Below are 15814 nucleotides of genomic sequence, written 5' to 3'. Positions count from 1 at the left end.
ATTTTTTTCAAATAATAAGTCCAGTTTTGAGCTGGCAGAACTAGGAGTATATTGAATTGCGTGACGCTTCCTATCTGTCCTTCAACATCCGCGCGATAATATTATGTCTGCGTATTTTTACTATTTATAAAAATAATTTGAATCAAATTAAAACGCCTCAAGAAAATATTAAACAACGTCATTTAGTTATCGCAACTAAGGAAATCATTTTCATCCTAAAATAATATTTACTTGCAAAGAAACTCGAATGTTAAATTTAAATTTATAAATCTATTTTTCGATAATATAAATTTATTAACAAACATTTTCGAATTTCGGACGAATCCGGTTAGTCAGCAGCTGTCTTAAAAACTTTGTTAAATAATTTAAATTATCGTTGAATGTTTGCATGATTTTGCATTTTATTAAATAGGTTGGTACTTACTTGATAAACAGGCAACAAATTAATACTTATTTCTTGATTAAAAATCATAGAATTCCGACCATAAAATTTGAACGTTTCAATATTTCTTCATCACAGAAATGTATTTGTATATTTCCTGCTACGCTTTCGGCGATACTAAAATAGTATACAAGTTTACTGCGGTAGACTTATCACACTGTGTCGTGTGTAAGTAAGTGTAAACTAATACAACTCCACATCCACACAGCAACTGATAACTGAATCAATAAAAAATACATAATCGTCTGATAAGAATATATTCTATCGTAACAAGAAGGAGATATCGTACACATTTTAAAATACCTATATACAATGATTGTCCCAATATTGTAAGTACTTTCCGCGAGATAACTAGTTGACATTTAGGAATGGGTCAATTCCTCGAGAAGAGATGTCCCAACCATGTCAATCAAATATCTCAGTTATAACGGAAGAGTATGTATGAATGCGAATAAATCACGCAGGGCGTACCATGACAGGCATGTGTGACATTTCATTCTCTCTCATTAGCTTCGCGAAGCAATAGTTTAGTGGTTACACTCATACTCTTATAAAAATTACGAAAGCGCTAAAAACATCTTGTGATTGTTATATTTTTACTGTTTTTTTTATGGTCCACAAATTCTGGAAATACGTAATACAATATCTTGCGTTAGTTTTTACAACTTTATCTTCAGAACTCTTGGTTAAGTTTCGTTTTCACCACATGAAATTTATTATTGACCTTTGTGGTAATAACGTAAAATTATTTTTTCATGTATGCAATTTCAGAAATTCGAATGATGTTGATTAAACATGGCAATATCAAATCAATCACCATTTTCTTAAAACCACAATTCTTTTATGGCAACTTTTGTATAATATCTATTATGATAAGCTTAAAAAGTTCAAAACAACAACTTTTCAGGAGAGCGATTTAAAATTTAAAAACTGTGAGTACATTCTTCTATTGGGTGATTGAGTAACAAATGCCAATTTTTAATTGAAATATATTTTTGTGTTTTTTTTATTCATTTTGATACCGCGTGAATATATTTTCTAAGAGATTGAGTAATGAAAAAAATCTAGAATTTAATTTTTTGGGCTTATCCTCACATTATTATCCTCACACATCTACACATTATGGAAATTAGGGGCGTGTCGATACATATTTTAAACAGCTCCCTGAAGTCCCAATTCCCATGCATTTTCCATACAAATTTCTTTGAAAGCAATTAAAAAAACAACCAAAAATCTTATTGGTCTGCTTAGCTTTATTTTACAAATAAATAGTACGTTTCACAGCCCACCACATCTGTAAATATCAGTTTTTGTTTAAATGTTATTATTATCTATGAAAAAGCAAACTTTATCCAATGTCTTTGATTATTATTGTTATTGCAACGTTGCATAAAAGCGCTGCATTTTTATTCTCACTAGTGATTTAATTTTAATGCCCGGTTGCAATATTGTTTATTATAATATAAATGTCACTTTTATAAATTACATCACTAAAATACTGATTTGAAGCTGGCAGCCTATATTATCTTTCACACGTCATCAGATCTGTCCTGACCAAAGAACAATATTACTAAGGCGTTATTCGCACGAGACTTTAAAAAACGTAGCGTTAAAACTCGGCGTTGGCGCTTTTATAACGTTCTCGATATGATTGTTCATACGAACGCTTAAAAATCACTCTTGTTTCGTTTCTCGCTTCTGTAAGACGTGGAAATGGTTTCTGCTAAATTAATAGCAATAGCGATTTGTGTTGCTAGAAGACGAAAAAGAAAACAAAAGGCATTCTGGGTTCATCCTCTGAATGAACTGAGATACTTGAAAGGGCAGTTTGTGACACTGTACGAAGAGTTGAGGCAATGCCCCGATAAATTTTTTGGTTATTTTCGAATGTCTATTAAACATTTGACGAACTGTTGACGATAGTGGAGCCTCGAATAACACTTCGAGATACCAACATGCGTTTGGCGATACCACCTGCACAACGACTAGCTGTTACACTGAGTTAAATAAAACAATAATTACAAAATTACAAAACAATTTATATTTATTATTTTTTTTGATAAATTAATGTTTTTAAGACAAGATTTTATTTATGCATAGCACAAAGGATAACAATTATTTTTATAAGTAATAATTGTTCGCCTGAAACACTCATTCACATTGAAAAAATATCCTGATAAAAAATACATGACGCCAACGGGACTCGAACCCGTGTCCATTCGATTTCCGGTCGAAAGCTCTGACCACTGAGCTATGGGGGCTTATTCCTTACCCGCGAAATTATTCAATATATGCTAGTGTTTCATTCAACAATTACTGCTTGCTACATTTTTTTTCACCTGACAACATCCAACTTTATTTTATATGAGAAAAGGCATTCTAAGTGCTAAATCTCTCACTAGATGGCGTTGAGACAAATTTGTCTACATTTTTAGGTGAAATACTTGAACTTGTCAAATATTAATTTTTTTTTTTTTGATAAATTAATGTTTTTAAGACAAGATTTTATTTATGCATAGCACAAAGGATAACAATTATTTTTATAAGTAATAATTGTTCGCCTGAAACACTCATCCACATTGAAAAAATATCCTGATAAAAAATACATGACGCCAACGGAAAATCGAATGGACACGGGTTCGAGTCCCGTTGGCGTCATGTATTTTTTATCAGGATATTTTTTCAATGTGGATGAGTGTTTCAGGCGAACAATTATTACTTATAAAAATAATTTATATTTATTAAAAACTTAGGTATAAAAATTTAACAATCATCTGGAGATAAGTAAAATTCTTCTGGTGAAATTATATTGGTCAAGGGGCTCTGAACAGTTATTGAACTTGATTGGTCAGTCCTCTGAGAGTTTTTTCGTTACACCCTTCCAGGCATTATTCTTCATAATCTTATTGGAATAATCCGGCAATGTTTTTGCATATAGAAGTGGACGAGACTCCACCTCTATTGTTAAGACTTCTGGATCCACAACCCACGACATCGTATCGCGCCGATCTGCTAAATAAACACAAAACAAACACGTCCGGTTGCCGAGCGAGCGCGTGGCATACTGAGTGAAGCGCCGGCGTTTTTTTACCGCTCGTGTGAATAATAATACGAAGTTTCATATGATCTATTCCCTTTAACGCCCAACGCTCAGCGCTCAAAATGCAACACTGCTCGATAAAAAAGCGTCGCGTTTCAAAAGCGCTGACGTATGAACATATACTTGGTAATGCATTTGTTCTATTTGAACGCTTTTTTAACGGACGTTAAAAAAGCTCCCGTGAGAATGAGGCCTTAGGTATATTAATCTGCCATTTGTGGTGACACAGATGTTTTGTCGTATGGCGCAAAGCGTCAGATTACAGCGCGTGAATGTTAAAAGTAAAATAAATAATCTAGATTGCACGCACGTGTTTTGGGCTTTCGTGATAAGTAGCGCAGCGAACGCCCGTTCCGCTGGGCAACCGTCAGACAGGGTACTAAAAGGATCCCGAAAGAGTGTGCACTAAAATATCTACCAAAACGGAAAGAAAAATTATTTTTTGCTGCATAATGCTTTCTTTTGCAATGATAATTATGATATAGTATAAAGTTACGACCAATTTACCGTCTTTAAAGAATTACAAATCATAATAAGGCGATGTGAATTTCATGGCAAGGAAAGGGAACTAAGGCAGATAACTCCCAAAAGCACTTATTTCTTAGACAGGAGGAACCGTTTCTCAAGTGGCTATCACATAATGATTAGAGATTAAGAACGTGTCTATTTAAAGAGTTTTTATAACTCACAACAATATTTATGACAACATCACTCATATTTATTGATACCAACATTCTAAATTATCTTTAAAATAAACACGAACAAATCATCTTTAAGCCTTTAAATAAACATGCAACCGTATCAATCACACTTTGGTATTTTAATCCGTAAACGATATTTCACAAAGATTACCGCTATGGGAATTACTCTTTTAATATTATAATAGAATGATATTAAGAGTATTCAAAATAAGATAAGTTCATTTTGGTAACTGAATAATACACTCGTTGTAGAGAAATGGCCCCTGTGTAATACCCCGTTCAGGCCCAGCGATTTTAGTTAACGACTTTTATTGAAAGACAAAAATTGAACACGATATCGGTCAGACGTTTCAATTTAATTCGAACCGATATTGTTAATCAAGATGGCGTCCAGTGAAGTTATCGCTGCGTGCGTCCCTATGATTTCGGACCTTTTACGGAACGAACTTCAGAATATAAAAAAGCGCAAAAACGTTGTATGTGGGCCAGATAAAGATTATAAAGAGAAACGAATTGGGTGCCTCTAACACTATGTTGAGAGACGGCGTTAGAAGATACCGAATTGGGTGCCTCTAACACTATGTTGAGAGACGGCGTTAGAAGATACCGAATTGGGTGCCTCTAACACTATGTTGAGAGACGGCGTTAGAAGATACCGAATTGGGTGCCTCTAACACTATGTTGAGAGACGGCGTTAGAAGATACCGAATTGGGTGCCTCTAACACTATGTTGAGATATGGCGTTAGAAGATATCGAATTGGGTGCCTCTAACACTACGTTGACAGATGGCGTTAGAAGATACCGAAGGCTATCGCAATCATTTGCGAATTTCGGAAGAACAGTTTGATCTACTGTTGTCTAAAATTTAAAAAAAAAAATCCAAAAACAGGACACAGTTATGCGCGCGGCTGTCCCAGCAAAAACTAAGTTACAAATTACGCTAAGATACCTGGCAAAGGCGGATTATTTTTAATGTCTGGCTTATATGCAGAGTTCCAAAAAATACGATATCATTATAGTGATTTGTTTTTGGGGTACTATGCCGTGTTGCGCTAATTCCTTCTTTAGCCATCGTTTCGGACAGCATTGCAGTGTCCATCATCAGGGCAAATTAGGGTTGCCAGATGGTCCAGTAAAAAAACATTTTTTATCAATTTTTCCCCTGTGATAATCATACATGATCTATAATGCGAAAAAACAGCACTGTTGGTCATAAAACACGGGGAAGGCCCAAAAAACATTCCCCAGTCTTTTTGAATGGTGAGATTCTGAAAACAGTAGAAACCACAAAATATCTAGGACATATCATCAACAACAAGTTAACGGATGATGAAGATATTGACAGGCAGAGGCGTGTACTGAGTATAAAATGTAACATGCTCAGTAGAAGATTCCGGCTCTGTAGTCCACGAGTGAAAAGGACGCTCAAATAGTACGTTTCACAGCCCACCACATCTGTAAATATCAGTTTTTGTTTAAATGTTATTATTATCTATGAAAAAGCAAACTTTATCCAATGTCTTTGATTATTATTGTTATTGCAACGTTGCATAAAAGCGCTGCATTTTTATTCTCACTAGTGATTTAATTTTAATGCCCGGTTGCAATATTGTTTATTATAATATAAATGTCACTTTTATAAATTACATCACTAAAATACTGATTTGAAGCTGGCAGCCTATATTATCTTTCACACGTCATCAGATCTGTCCTGACCAAAGAACAATATTACTAAGGCGTTATTCGCACGAGACTTTAAAAAACGTAGCGTTAAAACTCGGCGTTGGCGCTTTTATAACGTTCTCGATATGATTGTTCATACGAACGCTTAAAAATCACTCTTGTTTCGTTTCTCGCTTCTGTAAGACGTGGAAATGGTTTCTGCTAAATTAATAGCAATAGCGATTTGTGTTGCTAGAAGACGAAAAAGAAAACAAAAGGCATTCTGGGTTCATCCTCTGAATGAACTGAGATACTTGAAAGGGCAGTTTGTGACACTGTACGAAGAGTTGAGGCAATGCCCCGATAAATTTTTTGGTTATTTTCGAATGTCTATTAAACATTTGACGAACTGTTGACGATAGTGGAGCCTCGAATAACACTTCGAGATACCAACATGCGTTTGGCGATACCACCTGCACAACGACTAGCTGTTACACTGAGTTAAATAAAACAATAATTACAAAATTACAAAACAATTTATATTTATTATTTTTTTTGATAAATTAATGTTTTTAAGACAAGATTTTATTTATGCATAGCACAAAGGATAACAATTATTTTTATAAGTAATAATTGTTCGCCTGAAACACTCATTCACATTGAAAAAATATCCTGATAAAAAATACATGACGCCAACGGGACTCGAACCCGTGTCCATTCGATTTCCGGTCGAAAGCTCTGACCACTGAGCTATGGGGGCTTATTCCTTACCCGCGAAATTATTCAATATATGCTAGTGTTTCATTCAACAATTACTGCTTGCTACATTTTTTTTCACCTGACAACATCCAACTTTATTTTATATGAGAAAAGGCATTCTTAGTGCTAAATCTCTCACTAGATGGCGTTGAGACAAATTTGTCTACATTTTTAGGTGAAATACTTGAACTTGTCAAATATTAATTTTTTTTTTTTTGATAAATTAATGTTTTTAAGACAAGATTTTATTTATGCATAGCACAAAGGATAACAATTATTTTTATAAGTAATAATTGTTCGCCTGAAACACTCATCCACATTGAAAAAATATCCTGATAAAAAATACATGACGCCAACGGAAAATCGAATGGACACGGGTTCGAGTCCCGTTGGCGTCATGTATTTTTTATCAGGATATTTTTTCAATGTGGATGAGTGTTTCAGGCGAACAATTATTACTTATAAAAATAATTTATATTTATTAAAAACTTAGGTATAAAAATTTAACAATCATCTGGAGATAAGTAAAATTCTTCTGGTGAAATTATATTGGTCAAGGGGCTCTGAACAGTTATTGAACTTGATTGGTCAGTCCTCTGAGAGTTTTTTCGTTACACCCTTCCAGGCATTATTCTTCATAATCTTATTGGAATAATCCGGCAATGTTTTTGCATATAGAAGTGGACGAGACTCCACCTCTATTGTTAAGACTTCTGGATCCACAACCCACGACATCGTATCGCGCCGATCTGCTAAATAAACACAAAACAAACACGTCCGGTTGCCGAGCGAGCGCGTGGCATACTGAGTGAAGCGCCGGCGTTTTTTTACCGCTCGTGTGAATAATAATACGAAGTTTCATATGATCTATTCCCTTTAACGCCCAACGCTCAGCGCTCAAAATGCAACACTGCTCGATAAAAAAGCGTCGCGTTTCAAAAGCGCTGACGTATGAACATATACTTGGTAATGCATTTGTTCTATTTGAACGCTTTTTTAACGGACGTTAAAAAAGCTCCCGTGAGAATGAGGCCTTAGGTATATTAATCTGCCATTTGTGGTGACACAGATGTTTTGTCGTATGGCGCAAAGCGTCAGATTACAGCGCGTGAATGTTAAAAGTAAAATAAATAATCTAGATTGCACGCACGTGTTTTGGGCTTTCGTGATAAGTAGCGCAGCGAACGCCCGTTCCGCTGGGCAACCGTCAGACAGGGTACTAAAAGGATCCCGAAAGAGTGTGCACTAAAATATCTACCAAAACGGAAAGAAAAATTATTTTTTGCTGCATAATGCTTTCTTTTGCAATGATAATTATGATATAGTATAAAGTTACGACCAATTTACCGTCTTTAAAGAATTACAAATCATAATAAGGCGATGTGAATTTCATGGCAAGGAAAGGGAACTAAGGCAGATAACTCCCAAAAGCACTTATTTCTTAGACAGGAGGAACCGTTTCTCAAGTGGCTATCACATAATGATTAGAGATTAAGAACGTGTCTATTTAAAGAGTTTTTATAACTCACAACAATATTTATGACAACATCACTCATATTTATTGATACCAACATTCTAAATTATCTTTAAAATAAACACGAACAAATCATCTTTAAGCCTTTAAATAAACATGCAACCGTATCAATCACACTTTGGTATTTTAATCCGTAAACGATATTTCACAAAGATTACCGCTATGGGAATTACTCTTTTAATATTATAATAGAATGATATTAAGAGTATTCAAAATAAGATAAGTTCATTTTGGTAACTGAATAATACACTCGTTGTAGAGAAATGGCCCCTGTGTAATACCCCGTTCAGGCCCAGCGATTTTAGTTAACGACTTTTATTGAAAGACAAAAATTGAACACGATATCGGTCAGACGTTTCAATTTAATTCGAACCGATATTGTTAATCAAGATGGCGTCCAGTGAAGTTATCGCTGCGTGCGTCCCTATGATTTCGGACCTTTTACGGAACGAACTTCAGAATATAAAAAAGCGCAAAAACGTTGTATGTGGGCCAGATAAAGATTATAAAGAGAAACGAATTGGGTGCCTCTAACACTATGTTGAGAGACGGCGTTAGAAGATACCGAATTGGGTGCCTCTAACACTATGTTGAGAGACGGCGTTAGAAGATACCGAATTGGGTGCCTCTAACACTATGTTGAGAGACGGCGTTAGAAGATACCGAATTGGGTGCCTCTAACACTATGTTGAGAGACGGCGTTAGAAGATACCGAATTGGGTGCCTCTAACACTATGTTGAGATATGGCGTTAGAAGATATCGAATTGGGTGCCTCTAACACTACGTTGACAGATGGCGTTAGAAGATACCGAAGGCTATCGCAATCATTTGCGAATTTCGGAAGAACAGTTTGATCTACTGTTGTCTAAAATTTAAAAAAAAAAATCCAAAAACAGGACACAGTTATGCGCGCGGCTGTCCCAGCAAAAACTAAGTTACAAATTACGCTAAGATACCTGGCAAAGGCGGATTATTTTTAATGTCTGGCTTATATGCAGAGTTCCAAAAAATACGATATCATTATAGTGATTTGTTTTTGGGGTACTATGCCGTGTTGCGCTAATTCCTTCTTTAGCCATCGTTTCGGACAGCATTGCAGTGTCCATCATCAGGGCAAATTAGGGTTGCCAGATGGTCCAGTAAAAAAACATTTTTTATCAATTTTTCCCCTGTGATAATCATACATGATCTATAATGCGAAAAAACAGCACTGTTGGTCATAAAACACGGGGAAGGCCCAAAAAACATTCCCCAGTCTTTTTGAATGGTGAGATTCTGAAAACAGTAGAAACCACAAAATATCTAGGACATATCATCAACAACAAGTTAACGGATGATGAAGATATTGACAGGCAGAGGCGTGTACTGAGTATAAAATGTAACATGCTCAGTAGAAGATTCCGGCTCTGTAGTCCACGAGTGAAAAGGACGCTCTTCTTAGCCTTTTGCACCACCCTGTACACATGCGAGCTCTGGGCTAATTTCAAGAAAAGAACAATGGAAAGGCTTCGGGTTCAATCTTAGAGTAATAAGTATATTATTACTCTAAGGGTTCAATATAATAACGCTTACCGATTGATGTTCGGACTCCCCAGGCACTGCAGTGCCTCCTCGATGTTAACAGAAGGGCGAGTTCCAGGATTTACAGCTCTGTTAAGAACCAGGATTGCAGGACTGAGGGAAAGGATAAACCATTCCAGAAACACTATTATCATAGAATCGCGTCTGACTTCAGGATCGAGCATTGAAGACCATTGGAGAAAGTTACTTGCTCCCACAATCTTAGATCCGTTGGATTCCCGTGCTTCTCTGCTTTAACTTAATTTCATTTTTAATTTTTTAATCTCTTTTTATTTATTTTATTTATGTTACTCTATGTAAATATTATTTGTACTTATCTCATCTATGGGATGTGTGGGATTGCACTAACCTCCCCACATCCTGGAATAAAGAATTTATTATTATTATTATTATAAACCCCTTTGATTTTAGCCAGATCATACGGAGAAAATTACTAAGGGTGAACACAATGAAACACTTAGTAAACATTAAAACTTACATTTATTATTGCTATTGGTGAGCAAAAAATCACTTTTTAACATATTTTGCACTATATGCTACTGCTTTTAATAACCGTTTATTGCCTGAAATTATAACCCAAAAACAAATCACTATAATACTTTTGGCCTTGAAAATCTCTAATCATAAACGATATCATTGTTTAATTATTATATTATTATCGTTATAAAAGTAGTGTTAGTTGCAATAGTTGATGCCCTAAAATTTGTTATGAAGGTAAAACAATAATTATTTTTTGAAACATTCAGAGACGTTTTATTTAATAATAATATAATAACTACTAAGTTACAGTGACATTTCAAAAATAATATTATTAATTGCAGTGGCATTTTTATTTTTGTAAACTTCTTGCTTCTGATTCCAAAGACAGGGATGGCTTTGGTATAGATCCATAAATCTGAAAATCATATCAAACATTCTTTCATTTAAGTAGATAAACCACTCACTAGGAACTTCTAACGTCTACTTTCGACCGCATGGAACTAAAAATCGCAAGCGACTTGAAGTATATGTTCACACAATTCGATTCGCTAGGAAAATCGAACGATGACTCATACTAGAACAACAAAAGTAGACGGGCTTTTAACTTTCGTCGCTCAACTAAAAACTTGATCAACTCTGTTGAAAGGCTGTCCACACTTGTCGTTTAGCTTTCAAGTGTCATTCAACACAGACTTGATCAACTAAAATCGCCCTGTGTGAACGGGATATAACAGATTTACCTGGGGGCCTGGCTATTTGTTCTTGCGCCACTGGTAGACAAGGCTTGATTGAAGTTTTGACGGTTGTTTTTTATTGAGTCTAAAGATTTTGATTCGGTCATTAAAATGAAATAACTAAATTCCAGCCATTCTTTTTTCGTAAATTGTTTGTAACATTCTTGGTTCACCACTAGCGGAATGTTTTAGTCATAAACTGCACGGATAATTGGACGCGGTTAAATATTATAAGTTGCCAGCTTTTTGTAAAACGCCCTTGAAATAAATTATGTTTGACTAAAACAGCTGTTAACAAGTTTGCCAAATTTATTATTATTCAGTCAGAATTATTACACGAATATCTTTTACAAAACGTATTCTCAGTTTTAAAACTTCAATGCCAACCCAAGAAAATTTATGGATGTAATGCACATTAGGTACTGCATTAAATTTCTGAGAAATGTATGTACATACCTCTTTCTATATTATCGACAGAAAGAAAATGTCACACGTGTCATTTTTATTAAAGTTTCACGGAAATATCTCACGTGATGTACCAGTTTGCCATTTCAAATGTCACAACAAATAAAGTGATAGTATGTCATTAGACACAAACAATGCTTTATTATTGTTGGTTGACAGATTACCCACATATTTATAATATAATATATATTGTTTAATATTTGTATTTTTTACAAAAAATATACAATGTTTACAAGTCGTACTGTTTTAATTTATAACTTTTATTAAAAGCATTTGCTTGTGGATGGAAGAAGAGTGTAGATTTACGAAAAAATAATATAATTTGGTTACAAAGCAAAAAATAATGACCAAATACAAATACAAAAAAATTGTTGTATTTGGAAAGAAGAAAAAAATATTATGGAGGGTAAATAGAGTAATGTAGGATAAATATGAATGCAATACATCTACTAGAGCGATTTTTAGCATATTATGGCAAGTTTTAAAAAGCGTTTTGGCTAATCAGTTCATAAATTTCCATATTAATATTTTGAGGAATGATATTAATTAAATAATGTGAATCGCTCGAGTTGTATAATGTAATTAGTTGTATATACGAGTATATCGCTCGCTAATCGTTCGAGTTGTATAATGTAATTATTTTTGTATATCGCTCGCTAGTCGCTCGAGTTACATATATAATGTAATTAGTTGTAAATATATTTATACAACTAATCGCTCGAGTGGTTGAAATTCACAGTAAATAATTGATTCAATAACTTCCAGAAATACTAAGCACATTACTATTTAAATTTACCTAATTTATAAATATTAGTAAACCGTAACATCACGATGATGGAGTATATGTAAAAATGGTATTATTTAAATGTAGTGCTTTGTGCTGTTGTTCTTTTCATCGTAGCTTTGTTGTTTATTTATGCATAAATAATTCGTAAAGAAACAGTAATTACTGCATTAATTGGATAATTATATTGATATTTTAAATGAATTAAATGTTCCGGCCCGTAATCCAACAAAATTACGAACATAATAATAATAATCGAAACATATGATTTCGAAACATCGTAAAAACGACATCTTTGTTTTCGCAACATTATTATACCCTTTCAACGTAAGGGGTTGCGCTACCTCGCTCGTAAAAATAGGTTTAAAAATAAAAATAATTTTGACGTATCTATTAAATACATTTTTTTTACACTTGAACAGCAGTTGAATGGTAGTTGAAAGAATGAATAATTTGAAATTATACGGATTATATTTTTAAATAAAGTATCGATGATTCATCAAGTAGGACCCCTCTTTTGACAATCCTTGCTGATGGTGTAATTATTTTTTTTGTCAGACAACGTAGAAAAAATAAAAAAAAAAGTAAAAATAAATCACTATGAAAAGTTTATATTAAAAAAAATTAAATGACAGCTGTTTGAAAAAAAACTCTGATTTTTATAGATTTTATTTATTTTATTGATAACTTGTGAACGTGGAATCCAATTAATAAATCCTATGTTACATCTGTGTTGTAAATTTTAACAAAATCAGTAAAGGCGATGCACTACTTAGTAATGCAAATTCATGTGTTTTGGTTTGAAAATTTGGTCGCCTAGAAATGTTTCAGATGCTTTAATTAAATACTGCGAGTAGAATACATCTTGGCCTTTGAAATAATCTAGTATTTTTTTAGATAAGTCTTTTTATTGGCCCAGAAAAAAATTATGTATAAGCCCTATGAAAACTGCTTTAAAGTTCAAAATCTCCTACTTACGAACACATTTTCGGTTATGATTTTATTGTATAATGTAGAAAATTAAGTTATTTATAAAATAAATTGAAAAAAAATAAATATTTTCGCCTGAACATCCACAAAATAAAATAAAAGTCACTTTTTGGCCATGTTTTTTTCTTGCATAAATCAAAATAGGCGGATGGTGTTAAGCGGCAATTTAAGCCTTATCGCCATCTACGTAAGGGGTGTTATTGATTGCGGCTAGATTAAAAATATTACACCACGTAGTGCATCGCCTTCTTGAGATATCTTGTACACCAATTTGAAAAAAAGTAGTTTCGAATAAAACGCAAAAGTAAAAACAGTACTGCGTCGTAGTCTTAAAACCAAATATATTTTTTAACTTACCTCCTGCGATTCCTGGACCGTACATGAGGTCATCCATGGTTGCTGTGAAGTCCTCTGGCTCCTTTTGAGTAGCCCTTTTCAACTTCCCGGCCTCTTTAGACTCCTGTTGGCTTTAGATCGCTACCCGAGTTTCGGGCAGACTCCAGACCGCGCTTACTTCTAGTTGCTATAATTTAAATGGAACTTTGAAATGGTTAATAGTTTAAAATATTTTTAAAATTATAAATAAACTTTTGTAGCCAAAAAAAATTCAAATTTTTGAAAATTTCAGGGTTGTGTAACAGCTTAATCGATTACGCCTTTCAAGAATTCATACTTTTGTTTTAAAAGCTGACCGGTCCAGAAAAAAACTGTCGGTTTAAAAATGCAAGCAAGATGCATGAACAATTAATTATTCCGGATTTTTTTTTATTTATATTAACTCCACACAGGAGGCCCTGAAGAAAATAATTTCCCTCGGGGCCTATGTCATCTTTGGGGATGCTGTGTGGAGGGTCTTTTTGTGGAGAGGAAGGAGTGAACATGGGTCTTGAAGAGTCCCAAGTTGTAGGAGGGAGGAAACACAGAGGCCGGCAGTTCGTTCCACAGCCGAGCTGTTGAACCTAAGAACGAATCGTAGAAGCGACCCGTGTCAACCGTGTACAAATGTTGGGCGCGCGTTTGGCGTGTATCCCGACTACGCACCGGTGCCGAAGGGATCAATGACGCTAGTTCCTCAGAGCATCTTCCATTGTAACGATAGAACAAGGACAGCACACCTACCCGACGCCTGTGCTCTAAAGATTGCAGTCCGGTATTTGGGCAAAAACATTTTAGAATAAAATCAGAGAACTTAATTACTTACTTCTGTATCTTTTCACCGGTTATTAGAAGCGGATTCTTTAATCCTTAACTTAGAAATATACGTATCCCTTTCATTAGCTTTGGCGTAAGATTCCTAGTGAGATTGCCGTGTAGCAATCGCTACGCGGCTCTTTATGCCAAAGCTAAAATGTGGAACAAATGTGGTATATTCATTAACTAAGGATAAATAACAGGAATTCGCCTCCAGGAAAAGATTATAATATATTGGTGTATAATAAACCCACTACTGTATTGTATTCTGTTGTTTATTTACCAACATAGTATTTATAAATACCAGTAGCAGATATAGCTACCTATAATTCAAAGTTTTTTTATAGACAATATATGATGCGTTCGATTCGTTTTATTATTGCTTCAATTTCCTTCCGACTGTGACCCAGTTATGTCTAGTATTCAGTTCACTCGTGCGTAGGTCTTATTATTTGGTCTATAAATTTCAATAATTATTTTCTATTAGCGATGAATGCTTTGCATTACCAAACAATACCTATTCCTAATTTCGATGATTAGAGAGTCCGCTTAAGTTAGTTTTTGTTAAGAAAATGGGAAGTCTGTAATGTAATATTTAAAGAATATTTTTGCAGACACAATGAAAAGGTTATTTTTGTAGTTTTTTAAAGATAATAAACGCCATAAATAGATTGGATGGTTAGAATTATCTTATGGCGCGTATTATCGCTATAGAAGTTCATTGAATTTCATTCTATGTGCGAATAACACAATTTAATGGTGATTAAATTAATTGTACCTAATATTTTTATTTTACTTGCTCGGCAACATCACCTTATCTTTCTCCTCCCTTTACCTAATCCTAATACCTGTCCCAACTATTTCCCACTATATCAATGTATAGTTGGTACCACTTATATTGTATTATATAGGTGTATAATATTTCTTGTACTTTCATTTATATTAAATTTTTGTATTTGTTACTTAGTTTATATTATTTTAGTATACATTCATTAAGTATGTATGTAGGTACTTAGTTTTATATTTCTAAATCAACCTGCCTGTGAAAAAATAATTGGACTTTTTTTCACCCTTTTCTGTATATTATATTAACTGCTTAAGTGTCTTAAATAATTAAACACGTAAATTATATACAAGCGAGCCGAACCACGAACGGGGAAAAAAAAATCTTTTCCCTCGGATGGAATGGGGTGAGGTCCGCCATTATTAAAATTTTAGAGACAAATTGTTTCCAGATCCCTCTCAGCAGTATCTGACAAAAAGATTGTCAAAATCATTAAGTCTGAGATGGATTGTATGGAGCTCCAGAATGAACTGGACTCTTTGGTTAATGTATATTGTCTAGAAAATTGCCTTCTTCTGAATGCAGATAAATGCAGCGTCATATCC

At 34.1% G+C, this 15814-nt stretch overlaps 1 protein-coding gene across 1 annotated transcript in view; it reads left to right on the top strand.

The window, feature by feature from the left end:
• LOC149420018 (organic cation transporter protein) overlaps nucleotides 1–15814 on the top strand; it is a 65306-nt gene that overhangs the window by 572 nt on the left and 48920 nt on the right. The window lies entirely within an intron of this gene.

This window comes from Hesperophylax consimilis, chromosome 11 (assembly GCF_061612785.1).
Source record: "Hesperophylax consimilis isolate HC1 chromosome 11, BYU_Hcon_1.0, whole genome shotgun sequence".
Lineage (NCBI taxonomy): Eukaryota > Metazoa > Arthropoda > Insecta > Trichoptera > Limnephilidae > Hesperophylax > Hesperophylax consimilis.
This window is presented reverse-complemented; position numbering and strand designations above follow the sequence as displayed.